Raw genomic sequence first — 7,968 nt, 5'->3', positions numbered from 1 at the left:
CTTGTCTGTCAGATGAAATAATCTCTTATCACAAGCATTTTATGGAGTAGCACCCCTGACTGCTAGGAACCTAGACTAAGGAGACAGTGGCATTTATTTTTATTCAGCCAGCCATAAGCCTAGCAATTTTAACATTATTTTTCAGAACATGGCATGTAAACAATAGATTTTTCACATCCACAGGAAGAGCTGTTGCATTATTTCCAGTGTGAAGGCCTGTCCTGTACTATTCTTTTCTATGTATATGCTTTTTTGTTTTGTTGTATTACAGCAGAAAAAGCCACAAAGACATACCCAGAGTATCTACCTGTGTTCTTCACCTGAGTTATTGATTGATTTGTTTGGGGTTTTTTCTTTTTTTCTTTTTAATAGTGTTGTCTTAAAATCGAGAAAGTAGCAGTAAAAGTCCAAGGAGATCAAGAGAACAAGCTAAGGGATAACTTCAGGATTCATACCAATTCTTTTTCTGAGGGTTTTGAAGGAGACAGAGTAGTGCAATAAATTATGCCTTTGCAACCAAATACAAATTCTCATGACTATGTTGAAGCATGTGAGCTTGCCACTCTGAAATCCAGGAAATCACCCCAAGGAAATCTACAATGTCCATTCTTACATTCCTGCATGTAAACCATTAAAGCTTCTGTGGTGGTTAATGAAGTTCAGGATTCATTAGGGCTTCACCCCTGTGTATTCCATTAAAACTGTTTTGGGAGACATTCTGCCAGAGGACTGGTCTCTGGATTTTATACACCTACTAATATTTTTAGGATATTTTCACATTAATAGATGCATTAATCTTTTAAACTGTAAACCAAATATAATCTGAATAAAGAATGAATTGAGGAAGGGACTTAGAAAATGTGGTAACTAAAATAGTCTTTTCCAGAGACTGGGGTCAAAGAGTGCTAAAATCTTGTATTTTTTCCTAAATGGGGAAATAAGTATCCTTTTTCTTTCCCCATTGTAAGCAGGCAAGAATTTTTTACTTTTTTTGGGATGCATTGATATCTGCTAATTAGGGGCAGAATGGCCCTGCATCTTTCATCAAGCAAATAGTCAGGGCACTGCGTCAGTAGTGACTTAGTAGCACTTCAACATTTCTGGAAATTCCTTGGCTTTTATCCTGTTGCCACTCCCTAGCTGGACTGTAATGAGACTTGGATGGAAAATTTTAAGAACCTTTGTATTTTGCCTGCATGGAGAAAGGACTGCTATAAACTGACTACTGTTACCTTGGATAGTTTTAGAGATTAGCAGAGTTGACTGATTGTAACTAGACTATAGTCTCTTAACAAAAGTAATTGTCTTAGAAGAAAAAGATAAATACCTATAAACTTGCATACACATATGTGTTAACTTTAGATTACAGTTAACATAATGCAAATAGTTAGCTTCAGTGATATGGAGACTTCCAACATTAAAGTGGCTGATGGTTTGAAAAGAAATTGAGGTAGAAAGACAAAACAAAGGCAAATCACAGTCAGTACAATGCTGATAATAATTGTTTGTAGTTAAGATTTGTGTATGCTCTGATGCAGCTAAGCACACAGAATTTAGCAGTGGCTTTCCACTGAGGCTGGAATGGGATTAGAGTGGGCAGCACTTGGGGAGTGTGCACCCTTGCATTTGCTTTTCTGCATATATATGGATATTTGCATTCTGCATGAGGTGATGTTTTGGATCACTAGTTCTGTGTAAGAACCTCAAATAGCACCTAGTCCAATGTCTGCTATTCCAGACAATAGACTATTTTTTAACATTACTAATGTGGAATCCTCATAGGAAAATACATGAAGGAATGCCTTTGAGTAAATCCCTTACCTGTTTTTCAAACAATATGCTCATCATAAGACTAGTTTGAAGGCTTATTGAGAGATTATATGAGCAAACCTGGTTTATATTGGGATTCTGCCACATCCTTGGATCTTCCCCCACAAAATATTAATAACATGAGACTTGTTCCAAAAATAAGAATTTATAGAGATTGACTTGTTTGTTTACCTTGGTCCTGCAGGTGATGAACCCTCTGGCTTTGCCACAATGAGAAGTTACACAGATATGTAACTTCAAATAGTCCTTTTTTGGCTCTGTTTTCTCCACCCTACATGACAGGGAATTTAACCATCATTGTGCAGTCGTTGGTTTGAAAGAGGATTTTGGCTCAGAAGATGCTGACAAAGATGATGATACGAAATACCTGTTGGGAAAGAGTGACTGGGGTAACCAGCTAAACAGGAGTCATGACACTGCTGTTCTCCACGTGCTGGTTCTTCCTTAGGGCCACAAGAGAGGCTTGGGGATGATGTCCTCACAATGTCTGCTCATCAGCAGGGGCAGCTGGTGCTGCTGTTGCTGAGAACAGGCTGCTGGCATATACACTACTGCACACTGTACACTACTACTGCCTGTCCAGGCTGGGCAGAGTGCCTGGAAACCAGCCTGGTGGAAAATGACCTGGAGGTGCTGGGCAACAGCATCTGACCATAAGCCAGCGTGTGCCCAGGTGGCCAAGGAGGCCAGTGGCATCCTGTGTCAGCAATAGTGTGGCCAGCAGGAGCAGGGCAGTGATTGTCCCCATGTACCCAGCACTAGTGAGGCCACACCTTGAGTCCTGTGTTCAGTTCTCGGCCCCTCAGATCAGGAGGGACATTTGGGTTCTGGAGCATTTCCAGAGGAAGGCAACAAAGCTGGTGAAGGGTCTGGAGCACAAGTCTGCTGAGGAGTGGCTGAGGAAGCTGGGGCTGTTTAGCCTGGAGCAAAGGAGGCTCTGGTGGAGCCTTATTACTCTCTGCAATTACCTGAAAGGAGCAAGGTGGGGAGTTGGCCTCTTCTCCCAGGTAACAAATGTCAGGATGAGAGCACACAGCCTTAAGCTGTGCCAGGGGAGGTTCAGGCTGAACATCAGGAGGAACTTTTTCATAGAAAGGATTGTTAAGCATTGAATGTCCAGGGAGGTGATAGAGTCACCATCCCTGGCAGTGTTTAAAGAAAGACTGGATGTGACAGTACCATGGTCTAGTTGACATAGTGGTGTTTGGTCATAGGTTGGATTCAGTGACCTCAGGGGTCTTTTTCAAGCTAAAAGATTCTTTGACTTATTAAGGTGAAGAAGATACCAACACTGAATAAAATAGTAAAAAAGGCGGATTGTTCGCATAAGTTAAAAATTATTGTAATAAACTAACATTGGTTTGTATCATCTCTCAAACAGTCTCACTAGTAAAAGACATTTAGACTTGCCACATAGTGACAACAAGTTTTCCATGTTTTTCTCCCAAGCAGCTGCTTGGACATGTAGGGATGTAGAGCCTGGCAGCTTTCTGTGTGGTTTTTAGTTTTCCTTCTGTCTTTCTCCATCACCACCAATCCAGAAAACAGTAATTTGAAGTAGCAAGATTTCAGAAGGATTTACCTCTGAAATAGACCTCAGACCTCATATGTTTTTCTGGAACAATCTCCCTGGTTGGAATATTCCCTTATTTTCAGGTCACCAATAGGAAAACAGTGAAACATCCCTTAGGAGCATTTCTCCAGTTACATTATACATGAGCCATTCACCAGCCGGTTGTCTCATGAAGACAGCTTTTGAGCAATGCCTATGAAAATCCCTATCATGAATAAACAGTTGCACAAGGAAGTTTTTCAGCAAGCAAGATTTCAATAGGCATTTCTGAAATCACAGTAGTATCTGTGCAGCCTCTGCTAGCAGCAAATCAAGATGTGCAAGCACAAAAGTTCTCCCAGCTGCAGAGGATTATTCTCTTGCCAGTCTGCCTTGACAGTTCACTGTTGCTTGAGGAACTGCAGCCAAGCCAACACTTTCAGCACTTCAGCAGGTGATTCACCAGCAGCTGAGTCATCCCTGTCCAAAGCTAGCACATGCAAAACCCAGGGAGGGGTGGGCGGCTGGGGAAGGGAAGCACAACGAACCTTTCTCCACTAATTCATGCCATCTGGGAATGACAGCCCATAGGCCTGCAGCTTTGTTTGCCAAACATTGTTTACAATTTTTATTATGAAGTCCATAGGGAGGGAGACTTAATTTTATTTAACAGTTCATCATCATTACACAAACCGTTGTTCTGGGTTTAGCTTCAGAAAACAGGAAGCAATACTCATGATTAGTTAGTCAGACTTCTTTTTTTTGCAGGCTTTTGTTGTTAAACAATTAGACGGGAAAATTGGAATTGAAGTCACTGACATGCAGCTAGAGTATTTTGGTGTTAGAGGTCTCTCTGGTGAGCCACAGAGGATGTGAGCTGTTGCAGTCTTGACTCATCACTTTGGTTGGTGGTAACCCAGGCTTACATGGGAGGTCACTTGGCTCAAATGTCCACAGCTGAACAGAAGGGCAGCAATCACAAATGGTTATCTGTAAGCAGATGCTGCTTTGTGCCTGAGGCTCATGGGTCCTAGTGCTTGCATGATCACTTTGTTTAAGTGTGAAATTATGTACGACCAGTCACGGCTCACAAAGAAGCTCTCCCCTTTAAGCTGCTTTGTTAGCAAATGAGAGCAGTCCAGTGAAGAACCCAGCAAGTGTAAAAACTGGTGGAAGGCTGAAGATGGGCTGTTCCTAGGCAATGGGACAGGGTAAAGGGAGCAATGGTGAGCTGTTAGACAGCTCAGCCCTTCAATTTATCTCACCTTACAATGTTTTTTCTACTAATCATGGGCACCACTTAAAAAAAAAACCCAAACTAGTAATTAGTTGCTTTCCATGTTCTGCAATGAACAATTGAAACACCAAACTTTGCAACATTGTACACAGTGAGTTATTCATTAACAGCAAAGAAAAAACAAATTCACAGACTGTGTAATGCTTTGGAACACTTGGCTACAGTCAAGATAAGTCCCAATAGTCACTTTGATCTGTAGTTTCCACAGAACAAGAGCATTTACTGCACTTCCATTTTCTGCCATCAAGGGTAGAGGTGAAAAAAGTGAATACACTTGTCTTCTCAAAGGCAAACTTTGGGTTTACCTCAGGACAAGAAAACTGGACTAGAGCTAGGCTCCAGCTTCCCAAAAAAAGCTGTTTCTAAGGGAAAATGAGTAGAGGCAAAATACTCCTGTATCCTCTTTTTTTGCACCAACTTCTCCAGATGGCAGGAGGGACTTGAATTTACCATGTGTTGCAACTCCTTAAGGAACCTGGATAAAAGTGTAAGAAGTGGGATTAAACTATTGGTATAGGTACAAACTACCCATCTTGATAATAGGATTAAGAGAAGGCCTATTTGGAAATAACATTAGCTTCCATTACTTGCATATTTTTTGTTGGATTTTTTTTTTTTTTGGCCCAGCTGGCAGAATATGGTCTTTATGAGGAATTTAGAAGTTCTTTTTCTGCTTGTAGTTAACTAAATCTTAGCTGTCCTCCATAGCAGGGAAAAATTCAAGGCAAATGCATAAGAAGCACCAAGCTACTAACAAACACCTTTATTTTTTCTCTCAAGAATGAGGGACTTTTAGTACCTGAGGAAGAAAGGTACTAGTAATATCATCTGCATAAATACCATAAATAGTTTAAGAAATGTATATGAGGAAAACTTTGTTTATATTACCCTTATTTGTAGTACAGGAACTCTTTATTATGTCCTGCTGTTCCTGAGTAGCTATCATTCTCCCAGTGTCAAAGAGAGCTTACTAGACTGCCAGTTTCATACCTTATTATGAAGGCAGGTCCTTATCATGGCTTTTCTCAGAGCAAGGCATCCAAAAGCCCTGTGTTTCACCACCCACGATACCACTTTATTACTTCTACACTTGTTACATTATCCAGCATATGCTGACTACTGTTTGGTTAGCTAGGGTCTCTTGTGACATTATGTGAAATAATCTGGCAAACCAATATTAGATGTCACTACTTCAGCTATTGGAATGGGGGGTTGAGGTGGGAAAGGCTATGACCTTCATTTTGTTTCTTTGAATAAGTCATTTTAAGGTCATTTGGATAAATACTGTGGGAGTCAACACTATCTGTGAGCTACCTGACAGGCCACCCGTTAGGCAAAATCCAAAGCACATGATCCTTAATCCAAGATCCTCTGTGAAGAAAAGGATATCCCAAATACCACACATATCTTCCAGCAGAGAAAAAGATACAGGGAGGCAACTTCTGATGGAAGAAGAATTTCTTTTTCCTGCAATAATCTCTTTTTGGAGAAATCACACTTAATTATAAAATATGGCCTGCTCCTGTGCTACTTGGGGATACAGAGAGATAACTTGTTGTCCAGATGTTGAAATCTGTATTGAATATGGACTTTTGAAAGAACTCTGCATATGCCAACACATTCACAACCCACAGAAGGGTTTATGCATGTGAAGGTAGCACAGTGAATGGTACCTCTTGTTAGAAACCCCAGAAATAATTATGAGACTGTAAGCAGAGTCCTGGGATGGCTTCCGCTATCCTGGCAATTTCCTACTGTAGCCTCTCTCTGGTGTCTCTGGTGTTTATCACTGATGAAATGAAAAGCAGCAAACAGGCTACCAAACAGCTCAGCTTGCTTTGGTTTTCATATCAAGTGATTTTTTTGGGATGGGTTGTGTAGCAATGTGTCGTGTCCCTTCCTTAAGGATGCAGAGAAGGAGCATCTCTGCATCAAGAGCTGCCCTCTTCCAGCAGGAACCTTCCAAATACCACCGTGCCTTCCCCTCACAAACACTGCCTGTACCAGAGCTTGGTAAGCAGCAAATTATACTGCACTATTAAACAGAAAATTCTCAGCAAAGTACCTGATTTGGTTCCATCTAGTTTGATGAAGAGGTTTATCAAGTCAATTTCCTTACCTAGAGATTTGCTGAGTATGTTCCTGCAATGTCACATGTTGAATGTCCTTCTGAAGACTTGTGCCAGAACATCTGTGAACCTCCTGTGTCAGGCATATCTCATCAATGGTATTAGTCCCTTACTGAACAGCAAATGTGTTTTGGGTTGGTGCAGAGTCTAGCAATGTGAAAGCTGAACTGGAAATAAATCATGAGAAAAAGCTTGCCCAAAGAATAATTTTCTACAAGTAAACAGCAATTCTAGACCCAAGAAAGGATATGAACAAAACCAAATTAATCAAATGTATCAATATTTTAAGTTAGCAAATTGCTCTGATTTTAGAAACAGTGTCAGCTTCTTGGAGCTTTACAGAGACCAATTGGTAGCAATAATCAGCAACCAATGACCTCACCAGTACAATGAAAAATGAGCAGCCTGCGTTTCCAGACCTGTACAGAACTGGGCTGATCTGTACCCATTTGGGTCAGAGAACGAGATTTCCCCGACTCAAGGAGCAGCTGCCTGTTTGCTAACATCCAGCTTTATAGCAGCTTTTCTGGCAGGCTGATTTCCTGCAGCTGCCAAACTGGAGGAGAAAGAGATACTGATGCTTTCTACCAACTCCTGGCTGGAAATTTTCCTCAACTACAGAAAACCAAAGCATTTCGTGAACTCTTCTTGTCTCACAGTGACACTAAAAGAACTGAAGTGTTATTTATTATTGTAATTGATTGTCAGGGTTTTGAACATTAAAATTTAAAGGGCAGAAATCTGAAAGCTGCTTTTGATGCAGATGTAAGTAAAGACCTACCAGTGAGCCTTTTCAGTGGTTTTCTGCTCCTCATACACATATGCTTGCAGCACCCAATTGCAGTGTGAGCACATCTATGACAAAGTAGATGAGCACACTGTAAAGACTATTTAGACTGCCTGGCTGAAGGTGATAGGAGACCATGGATCCTTCTAGGTTCTATCTACTTCTAGCTGCTTGCTACCTCATAAAGCACAGCAGAGAGAAAACAGTCCAGGACATTCCTGGAGTGTGGAAGAAAACTTCCTAACAGAGCTGATGAAGGAGCCAATTAGGGAGTACACCCTATTTGTGAACAGAAAAGGACTGCTGGAAACCATCTGGGGCATGCAGTCATGAAATGAGTTTTGAGTCTCAGGAAGGGAGCAGGTGGAGGGGT

Source organism: Melospiza georgiana, chromosome 1 (assembly GCF_028018845.1).
Source record: "Melospiza georgiana isolate bMelGeo1 chromosome 1, bMelGeo1.pri, whole genome shotgun sequence".
Classification (NCBI taxonomy): Eukaryota; Metazoa; Chordata; class Aves; order Passeriformes; family Passerellidae; genus Melospiza; species Melospiza georgiana.
This window is presented reverse-complemented; position numbering follows the sequence as displayed.